Source organism: Macaca mulatta, chromosome 6, assembly GCF_049350105.2.
Source record: "Macaca mulatta isolate MMU2019108-1 chromosome 6, T2T-MMU8v2.0, whole genome shotgun sequence".
NCBI lineage: Eukaryota > Metazoa > Chordata > Mammalia > Primates > Cercopithecidae > Macaca > Macaca mulatta.
The window spans coordinates 112,364,164-112,375,858 of record NC_133411.1 but is presented as its reverse complement, the minus strand read 5'-3'; the positions used below and the strand labels follow the sequence as shown (position 1 = coordinate 112,375,858).

The 11,695-nt window shown below is 39.2% G+C and overlaps 1 long non-coding RNA gene across 1 annotated transcript in view; it reads right to left on the bottom strand.

The window, feature by feature from the left end:
• Positions 1 to 7,672: 7,672 nt before the first annotated feature.
• LOC144341510 (uncharacterized) overlaps positions 7,673 to 11,695 on the bottom strand; it is a 122,559-nt gene continuing 118,536 nt past the window's right edge. The window contains exon 5 of the long non-coding RNA XR_013418471.1: positions 7,673 to 8,816. This is a non-coding gene — a long non-coding RNA (uncharacterized LOC144341510). The remainder of the gene's footprint in view (positions 8,817 to 11,695) is intronic.

Sequence of the window (11,695 nt, the reverse complement as noted above, 5' to 3'; positions counted from 1 at the left end):
ATGACCTTTGTATAGTCAAGTGTCTCTCTGTACAGTTTTCAACCAAAGCGTCACCCCATCAAAACCTTTTCTTACCATACTCTCTAAAGTGGCTCCCCGTTCCACTCTCTATCCATTACCCTGTTATATGTTCTATGTAGTACTTATCATTATTGGAAATGATCTTGTTTATTTATCTCATTTACTTGTTTACTGTCTCTTTACTCCCACTATGCTAGTAAACTCCAAATATTTAAGAAATTTTTCTATCTTGGTTACTTCTGATTTCCCAGTTTGGGTACAGGGATAAAGGTGCTCAGATAATTTTTAGAAATTTGGTCTGTGATGTACTATATACAATTTCTGTGTATCCTTCTAAGAAACCTAATACAAAGGTCTGTATTCTTCAAAGCATTCAGAGACAGATCAAAGTGCAGTGGTATCTGACCATGCCATCTTGGGCTTCAAAGTAAACAGGTCCCACTTTATAATGTAAGTGCAAGTCCTAGTTAGAGATGCCCCCTCCACAAATAGTATAATTCCTATATAATGAAAGTTTTATGTGCCCTTTTGTCTTTATGAAACAATATATTTAGTGGTAATAGTCAAAGGTAAGAGGATTTACACAGGAGCTATAACTGATAGAAGTTCTGATGAGGATTTTCCAGAACTAGAAAACAAGGAAAATTAAATTTTGTCATAAAAATGTGGATGGTGAATAATGAAACTGGAAAATGAGGATTTTGGAGGTAGAATTGGCATTGTGATTCCTTCCAACACATTCCATGGAAGAGAGACCTCACATCTAGAAGACATAAACAGTCACCAGACAGAAATCCTCCACTGTGCAAGATTCCTGATGTTTTACCATGAACTGAAAAAAGTCTCCAATTTCTCCATCTCATTCCATGTTTCTCATGCAAGCTTCTGATTATAATTCAGCATCCCTAGTCCCATGATGCTAGGAAAAGAGTTGAGCTAGATCAAGGCCAACACGTTGTAGTCACAGAAAGGGTGGGATTGTCTGTGGGCCTTGGTGATACTGCATCACAGCCCAACTTCTTCCTCAGCCCCACCCAGCCTCTTTCACTTCCCTTCTGCAGGTGTTAGTCCCAAGAACACTTCTTAATATTTATTTTATTTATTTTTTCTGAGACGAAGTCTCACTCTGTCTCCCAGGCTGGAGTGCAGTGGCGCGATCTTGCCTCACTGCAAGCCAAGAACCCGCCTCCCGGGTTCATGCCATTCTCCCACCTCAGCCTCCCGAGTAGCTGGGACTACAGGCACCCACCACCACACCTGGCTAATTTTTTTTCTATTTTTAGTAGAGACGGGGTTTCACCGTGTTAGCCAGGATGGTCTCGATCTCCTGACCTCGTGATCTGCCCGCCTCGGCCTCCCAAAGTGCTGGGATTACAGGCATGAGCCACCACGCCCGGCCGAGCACTTCTTAATATACTCTCTATGTTATGAGCCCAATCTCCAGCTCACAGTTTGAATTCCTGGGAATCCAATCTGCAATCTCTGTCTTCAAGAACAGCAGGATCCACGTGTTTAAATGAGATTGTCAGCAATCTGTCTCTATCTCTCAGCTCTGCACTAAATTCATAATTGGCAAGGCCCTCCTTTGTGATAGAAAGGATATTAGATCATTTTACCAAAATTTATTTTCCAAAGGCAAATTCATAAGTATAAATTTGTCTAATGTCAACTATTTTCAGGAATTTTCGTTAACAATGGCTAGAAATAAAGTAGGCTGATATACCATTTGAAGAACTGACAAAATACAATTAAACATGCCTAAAATTGGAGAAAGTATAGCATGAAAATCATCCACAAGAAATGAACAGTTATTCTAATTTCTCACAATAAATAATTGGGTATATGAACTTGGAAATAACTCACTAAGAGGTTTGATGTAAAAAGGTAAAATTATTCAAAGCAGTGTTTAGGAAATTAGAATGTCCAGAGGCAATTACAATTATTACTATAATGTACCATATGATTACTAGGTCAGATTTGACATATGTGACACAAAAATACAAGAATTTGAAGGATCAAAATTAATTGGCTAAAAATCCTTAAAATAAGAAGATATGTCTAAAGCATAAAATTAACTGGAAAGTGAGAGGAAAAGTCACCCCAAATATTGCATTTTGCTATCACATTTTAGAAATAAACTAAGGTTTAAATGTCACATGGAAAAATTGGCAGAGGGATCTTAGCAATGCTAAATGCTAATAATATTTAAAAAGGCATTAAAAATATTTGAAGTAAACAGATATTGGAAAATATTCACATGAAATGTTATTGATTATTGGTGATGAAATACTGCTTTGTAAATGTTAAATATATATATTTAAGAAAAATAAATCACCCTATAATCTTTAGAATTCATAAACTAGAACATTATTTAAACTGCTTATATGAAGAAAAATAAAAACTACTAATCTTCATAAGCTTTTAAAAGCATAGCACCCAGTATAAATTGTGGTAATCTTTACAAGTTGTTAAAATAAATAAGATTTTGGTAAATTGTTATATTTTTCATATAACACATTTTCATTAGGAAAATTTAATTTCACATAATTAGTTTTTGGAGAATGGATTTTAGTGAGTTGGCCTGCCTCCAGCAAGATAGCTACTGGCAGCCACAGTCCTTTTTATTATTTTTTAAAAATTTTTTTTATAATCTTATACTCTACTAAGCAGATCAACTCCATCTAAAATGCATGCTTTGTTCCCAAGAGCTCCAACAGAAGTCCTGGCATTCACATTCATCAGGAGAGCTTGGATCATGAGTCCATAGTAAATGTTCACCAGTAAATGTGGCCAGAGACATGGAATCTGGTGAGCACTCAAGCTTGATCCTCATGACCCCCTCTGGACCTAGGAGGGCAATCAGGCCATGTGAATCACATAGACTGCAAATAGGGGAAGGAAAACTCCCAGAAGGAAAACCTGGGTCTATTACCAGAAAAGAGCAGTAGATTTCTGTTACATCCTTCAGTCTGACACTTGGAACAACTTCTGTCTTGCCTAGCAGCATTTCTGTAACCATTGTTCATGAAGTCACATTTCATTATGGCTTTCAAAAGAGGACATCTTATTACACCTGTATTTTTTCAATCCAGCTGAACTCAGAGAGAGGGCAAAAATAATTTTTTTGTTTTTCCAAACCAAATTTTTTCTTTTCTTTCTTTCTTTTTTTTTTTTTTTTTTTTTTGAGACAGTCTTCTTCTGCCACCCTGGCTGGAGTGCAATGGCACAATCTCAGCTCACTGCAACCTCTGCCTACTGGGTTCAAGCAACTCTCCTCCCTTAGCCTCCCAAGTAGCTGGGATTACAGGTGCCCACCATCACGCCCAGCTAATTTTTGTATTTTTAGTAGAGATGGGGTTTTACCATGTTGGCCAGGCTGGTCTCCAACTCCTGACCTCATGTGATCCACCCACCTTGGCCTCCCAAAGTGCTGGGATTACAGGTGTGAGACACTGCACCTGACCAATTTGTTCTTTATACCATGCTTTTAAGACACAATGTTATCCTTTTTTCCTTTGTTTTATTTATTTATTTATTTTTCAGACAGAGTCTCACTCTGTTGCCCAGGGTGGAGTGCAGTGGCCTGATCTTGGCTCACCTCCCGGGTTCATACCATTCTCCTGCCTCAGCCTCCCGAGTAGCTGGGACTACAGGCACCCCCCCACCACACCCAACTACTTTTTGTTTGTTTTTTTCTAATTTTAGTAGAGATGGGTTTTCACTGTGTTAGCCAGGATGGTCTTGATCTCCAAGTCTTGTGATCTGTCCACCTCAGCCCCTCAAAGTGCCGGGATTACAGGTGTGAGCCACCACACCCAGCCCCTTTTTTCCTAATTTAAAGAGGTTTTAAAAATATTAATCTACTTTTTTGCTTGAATTCCAACATTTAAATTACTATTCTTTACTTCTGATTGACAAAGAAAAGAACGTCCCCAGGTTAAAGCAAACACAATTTGATACGTTAGTCATTACAAACTTCCATGGAAAATTACTATGCAGAATATTTAGCTAATATGTAGTTATTTTAACTTTTAACACATGACATACTATTACATTTTATCACGCTTAATCTCCAAATCAATTAACTCTACCCTAGAAAATTGAGAGTTCATATTTGTAATAAATCAAAATATAATTACAAGAGTCAGAATTGAACCTTCAGATGATGCTGAAAATGTCCTCACATTCTTTCCTTCAGTAATCATCCAGAAATATACATTCAGAACCTGCTATGAGCCAAGAACTGTTCCAGGCACTAGGAACAGACTAAAACAAACATCCTACCCTCCTGTGTCTTATATTTAGCAAAGGAAAAGACAGCAAACAAACAAATACATAGGTCAAGCATTATGAAGAAGGATCAATCAGGACAAAGCAATTGAGAGTGAAAGAGGGCTACTTTAGATAGAGTGGTGAGAGTTTCAAGGGACTCAATTGAGTTTTATCTCAACTGAGAAAAAAAAGGTGAGAAAAATGCAAATAGGAAACCAAACATTACTTTTATTTCATCCCGATTTTGGAAAATGTGTCTGATATCTGTGGGCAAGTGAACTTCCTAATGTTAAAGCCCCAAAATTAGATAGGCTCACCAACACAGTTATTGTCAGTGCTGGAAAACTGAAAACTCCCCACAGGGTCAGGGCCCTCTCATAGCAGCACAGCACAGAGCAGAGGGACCTCATACTTCCTACAAGCAGCCAGATCCCAAGGACAAGGAGGGAGAGGCTCTAATTCCTCCTTTCAATCGCCCAAGTAAATAAAGTCACAGCTCCCCATTCAGTGCAGTGAATGAGAGGCTAGAGACAGGACAGGTATGTTATTTACATCCCTTGGCATCCAAGGAAACAAGAAGAGGGGGATAAGAAAGATTACTCCTGAACCTGTGGGGTTTTTTCCTAGCCACATTCTGCTGCTCAGATGCAGGGGCAAGGACAAAGTAGGTAGGCAGAGAGTTGGTTGGACTTAACTAGGGACACAGTCTGATGAGTATTACAGAAGGCAGGAGAGGGTTCAGGGTGGGGGAGAGAGGTGTTGAAAGTATCTGCTAGGGAGTAATTGTAGTAAAGAGCCATAGAATGTAAATTGGATAAGGAGAAAAGTAAGTCCATTAAGACAATAATAGATGACGAATAAGTGGTACAGTAAATGGATTAGATACAAAGGTAATCAAATAATTGTTGGAGACAGGGAATCAGTAAGTGACCTAGAAATATAAGATAGTTCATCCAGTACAGAAAGTAATGGCCAATAAAAGATGTCCACATCTGAATCTGCAAAACCTGTGAATATGTTACCTTACATGGCAAAACGAAATTTGCAGATATGATGAAGGATCTTGAAAATGGGAGTGTTTCCTGAATTATCTGGGTGAGCCCAATATAATCAAAATGGTCCTTGTAAGAGGGAGCCATGGGAATCAGAGACATAGGGATCAGACAAATGAGATGTGATGAAAGAAACAGGGGGTCAAATTCAGAAAGAGTTGAAAACTCTTTGCTGTTAGCTTTGAAGGAGGAGGACACAGTTGCAAGGCAAGGAAAGCAGGTGGCCTCTAGAAGCAGAAAAGGGCAATAAAATACATTCTTTATAGAGCCTCTAGAAGGAAGACAGCTCTGCTTACACCTTGATTTTAGTCTGTGAGACCCATTTTGGATATCTTACCCCAAAATCATAAGATTAAAAAATTGGCATTATCTAAGCCACTAAGTTTATTACAGCAGCAATAGGAAATTCACAGTTGGTAAAAGAGTGTAATGCCTGAAGTCCTTATTTTGAAGGTGGCATAACTGTTAGTAATTCAAAGTCTGTGGTATGACATGGACTAAAGTGGGGCCAGGAAAAGTGAGGTCTAGGTCTCAGGCATGGTCATCCTCATGGACATTGAAGTCTACAAAAATGAAGAGTGATCTAGATGCTCAACTCTTCAGTGAATGAGGGGGAGGTTGGTAGATTCCCAAGAAAGGACGATGGACTTCAGAGGATCTTGTCTTTTGGGAGGACAGAGAGCTACAGCTGTTTGAAGGAAGAATGAAATAGAAAGAGGGTAAGTAAAAATAGCCACTAATGGAAAGAACTAGAAACTAATCAATGTTTTCAAGGATGACCAGATTTCAGTTAAAGAAAAAAGGTGAAGGGAATGATGAGAAGAGAGTTGAAGATACCAGAGATAGATTTTGATGATAAATAAAAAGAACACAGTGAAAGAGTTTGGAGTATGGGATGGGAGTGAATGATGTGGTCATATTTGGGGATATTCAAGGTTTATCGGACATGAGCCCAGGTAATAATGTATGAACTGAGATTCTTGGGCTTCTGAAAGTCACTTAGGTAACAAGAGTGTAAAACATGATGAAATTTGTCTTGACACTTTTTAAGAAGGGTAGGCAGTTCTGAATGTAGAAGTTTTTGAGGACTGTTCTCTTGAATAGTTGTAGTTTTGAGGTCAATGAACACTGATTATTTTGCCAGCAAAAAGCAAGCACATTCTGGGCTTCTTTTAAGCCTGTCTTAGGGGCTTGGACACCAGAAACTCACAGAGCTGGGAGGCCTTGATGAAATCCAGGATCCCAAGAGGCCCCCAGGCCTCCTGTGATGATTTCAGAGAGTGGGTCATGGCTGTGGGAAGGCAGGTGAAACTGTGAACCTCTCACCAAGCTCCTGAGAAGCATGTTGGGTCATAGTAAAAAGATAAGCAACAGAAATTAACCTTATCATATAAAGATTTTCTTAGGTCTGCAGTCCTAGTATTCCCATAAACTCAAGTATCTTAACAATAAATATTACTATACAACAAAAGGTTATATAGTAATCTTTTAACATATACAGTAATAAAGATACACACACACACACACACACACACACACGCACACACATTTTGTTTTCTTCATGGCACTTCGCTTTTACGCCCAGGCTCGAGTGAAGTGGAGTGATCTTGGCTCACTGCAACCTCCACCCCTGGGTTCAAGAAATTCTCCTGCCTTAGCCTCCTGAGTAGCTGGGATTACCAGCATGTGCCACCACACCCAGCTAATTTTTGTATTTTTAGCAGAGACGAGGTTTTGCCATGTTAGCCAGGCTGGTCTCACACTCCTGACCTCAGGTAATCCACTCGCCTCAGCCTCCCAAAGTGCTAGGATTATAGGCGTAAGCCACCACGCCTAGCCTATATTATTTAATATATATAGTAAAACTATATATATATTATATATATATATATTCTTCTCAAAAGATTGGGAAGAAGGAAATAAAACTCTCCTTGTTCACAGATGGTATAATTATCTATGTAGAAAATTCCAAAGAATCATTAAAAAAAAAACCTTCCTAGAACTACTAAGCAACTACAGCAGGATTGCAGGATATAAAATTAATACACAAAAGTCAAAAGCTTTCCTGTGTACCAGCAATGAACAAGTAGAATTTTAAATTAAAACAATGTAGCACCCTCAAAATGAAATATTTTTGTATGTACCTAACGAAGTATGTATAAGGTCTATCTGAGGAAAACTCTGATGAAAGAGATCTAAATAAATGGAGATATATTCCATGTTCATTGATAGAAAGACTTCAAATTGTTAAGAGGGAATTCTTTCCAACTTGATGTATAAATTCAATGCAGTCTCAATCAAAATCCCAGCAAGTTATTTTGTGAATATTGACAAACTGAGTTTAATGTTCAGGAACTCACAGAGCTGGGAGGCCTTGATGAAATCCAGGAATATAAACTTGATATATAAATTCAATGCAGTCTTAATCAAAATCCCAGCAGGTTATTTTGTGAATATTGACAAACTGAGTTTAAAGTTCCCATGGAAAGGCAAAAGATCCAGAATAGTCAGCACAGTATTAAAGAACAAAGTTGGAGGACTGACACTGCCCAACTTTAAAACTTACTATAAAATTACACTAATTAGGACTGCATTGTCAAAAGAATACACAAATAGATAAATGAAACAGAGTAGGTATCCCAGAAATAAACCCACACAAATATAATCAATCAATTTTTTACATAGGAGGAAAGGCAAATAAAAGGAGAAAACATGCGGTTTTCTACAAATGGTGATGGAAGCGCTGGACATGCACATGTATAAAACGAGAAGAATCCAGCACAGACTTTACACATTTCACAAAAATTAACTCAAAATACATCAAAAACATAAATGTAAAACACAAACTATAAAACTCCTAGAAAATAACATACAGGAAAATCTATATGAAATTGGATTTGGCAATGATTTCTTAGGTACAACAACAAAAGCATGATCCATGAAAGAAAAAATTGAGATGTTGGACTTCATTAACATCGTAAACCTTTACTTTGTGGAACCCACTGTTAGGAAAATGAAAGACAAGTCACATGTTAGTAGAGAATCTTTGCGGGTATCTGAAATGTACAAAGAACTATTAGAATCAAAAAAAGAAAAAAAGAAAAAGAAAACAACCCAATTTCAAAACGGGTAAAAGATTTGAGAACACATCTCACCAAAGACGACACACAGGACAACTTGACATATAAAAAAATGCTCAACATATGTCATTAAGGGATAGCATATTGAAACAACAGTTAGATACTACTAAATCCGGAATTCGTGAGTTCTTGGTCTCGCTGACTTCAAGAATGAAGCCGCGGACACTTGCACTGAGTGTTAGAATTCTTAAATGCAGCGTGTCTGTAGTTGTTCATTCTTCTTGGTGGGTTCCTGGTCTCGCTGACAGGAGTGAAGCTGAAGATCTTTGTGGTGAGTGTTACAGCTCTTAAAAGCAGCGTGGACCCAAAAAGCGAGCACCAGTAAGATTTACTGCAGAGAGCAAAACAACAAAAATTCCAATATGGAAGGGGACCCAAGCAGGTTGCCACAGCTGGTTTGGGCAGCCTGCTTTTCTTCCCTTATCTGGCCCCACCCACATCCTGCTGATTGGTCCATTTTACGAGAGCTGATTGGTCCATTTTGACAGGTGTATTTGACATTTTGATTGGTGTATTTACAAACCCTGAGCTAGACACAGAGTGCTGATTGGTGTGTTTACGATCCCTTAGCTAGACATAAAAGTTCCCCAAGTCCCCACCAGACTCAGGATCCCAGCTGCCTTCACCTAATGGATGCTGCGCCTGAGCTGCAGGTCCTGCTGCCAGCCAGTTCTGAGCTGCACCTGCACTCCTCAGCCTCTGGGCGGTTGATGGGACGGAGCAGGGGGTGGTGCTGCCGTCCTGCGGTGTGCTCGTCAGGGAGGCTTGGGCCTCTCAGGAGCCCACCGTGGCGGGGGCCGGGTTCGGGCTTGGCAGGCTGCAGGTCCCGAGCTCTGCCCCACGGGGAGGCGGCTGAGGCCAAGCGAGAATTTGAGCACAGCGCCAGCAGTACTGGGGGACCCGGGGCAACCTCTGCAGCAGCTGACCTGGGTGCTAAGCACCTCACTGCCCTGGGCCCGCCGCTCCAAGTGCGGGGCCAGCCATGCCCCCCATGCCCGCTGGAGCCGTGCCGGAGGGAACTTTAGCGCCATGCACATGCCTCTCAGTCGACACTTCCCCGCAAGCAGAGGGAGCTGGCTCTGGCCTCTGCCAGCCCAGAGAGGGGCTCCCACAGCGCAGTGGCGGGCTGAAGGGCTCCTCAAGTGCTGCCTGAGTAGACGCTGAGGCGGAGGAAGTGAGAGTGAGGGCTGCTAGCACATTGTCACCTCTCACTACTATACATCTGTCAGTATTAGAATGTCTAAAATTCAAAACGCTGACCATACGAAATACTGGCTTGGATGTATACAAATGGGAACCCTCATTTATTGCTAATGGGAATGCAAAATGGTACAGCCACTTTGGAAGAGAATTTGGCAGTTACTTACAAAACTACATATATTCTTAAGAGAGGATCCAGCAGTAGGGCTCCTTGGTATTTACCCAAAGGAACTTAAAATGTATGCCCACACAAAAACCTGCGCATAAATGTTTATAGCACCTTTACTCATAATTTCCAAAATGTGAAAGCAACCAAGATGTTGCATTCAATAGATGAATGGATAAACAAACTGTGGCATATCTACACAGTGGAACATTATTCAGTGATAAAAGCCACACAAAAGACATAGAGGAAACTTAAACACATATTGTTAAGTCAAAGAAACTAATCTGAAAAGGCTAAATACTAAACGATTCAAAATAAATGACATTTCATAAAAGGCAAAGTATGGGAAAAGTTAAAAAAATAAAAAGCTTGCCAGTGATCTGCGGGAGATAGGGAGAGATGAACAGGCAGAACACAGGTAACTTTTAGGATAGTAAAACTATTCTGTACGATATTGTAATGGTGGATACATGTCATTTTATAGTTGTCAAAAACTATAGGATATTTAACACAAAGAGTAAATGATGATGTCCACCATGGATTTTAGTAAATAATAAGGTACCTGTATTGGCTCATTGATAACAAATGTAGCAACAGATTAGTTGGGACTAAACTGTGGGAGGTTGGAGAGGTATATAGGAACCCTCTGTACTTTCTTCTCAATTGTTATATAAACGTAACTGCTTTAAAAATAAGTCTATTAATTAAAAATAGATAATGCTGGCCACCATGAATGAAACAAACTGAATGAATTAGAGCAGAGACAGAGTGGAATTAGGGTTCTGATTAGGAAACAACTAGGAAGGATCCATGGCAACAACGGATTTATTAAAATACCTAGAAGTTTCAATAATATATTTTATAAAAGAAGGTTAAAAAGTAACATTTTTACATTTTGGAATCATTTTACATTCCCATCCCCTATCCCTAAGCCAGAACTGCATTATTTAGAACATAAATTTAAATCCATAAAACTGAAGCATAACGTTATACATGCAGAACAATATTTGAAGCTTCAAAGAACCAGTTACTTTAAATAGCTTAAATATTTAATATTTTGAAGTAAAACTTTCTCAAAGAAAGTCCAATATCAGTAGATGCTTAGATGTTCTTCTTCCTGCCCCCTCAAGAAAGCTAGCCAGTATTCCCTAAGCAAGAATGCATGCAAAACAAGTTTTATTCTATAATTCTCATGAATGTAATCTAAAAACTAGTAGCAAGAATGCCCCAGAAGTCTAAATTCACAATGTTTAACATCAGGAGGGAATAAAGTAACCATATTCCAGATAATTTTGGACTTTATAGTTGGTAGTCAACATCTTAAATTTCATCTGGAATCAGAACAGAACACTGATGTAATATCCAATGGAAACATTATCACAGCTTGATTAGGTGGTAATATGACACATTTCTCATATTGGTTTCATTAAAATAGCATCATATCCACAAAACTCTAGAATAGACCATCTCCAGAGAAATTATTCCAAAATTATCATCTTATTCAAATATAACTCCTGCTTTGGTTGCTTTTTATATCTTGTTTTCTTCAAATTTCCAAAGTAGTATGTGTGGCCGGGGAAACATAGGTTATCCCTGAGACCTAAGAGAACAATGTGTTAATGTTACATTGAGGGCCCGTCTATTTTCCATATTTCTTCTTGGAAATATATTCCCTTTATCCACCATCCATCCACCCTACCCCTGGGGCATCAACTTCCGAGTTAGGGCTGAGATGAGCATTCCAGATTTTAGGGCTGTCTAACCTCATTCACTTAAGTCGGCTCCTCCTCCTCCTCCTCCTCCTCCTCCTCCTCCTCCTGCCTCCTGCCTCCTTTCTATGACAG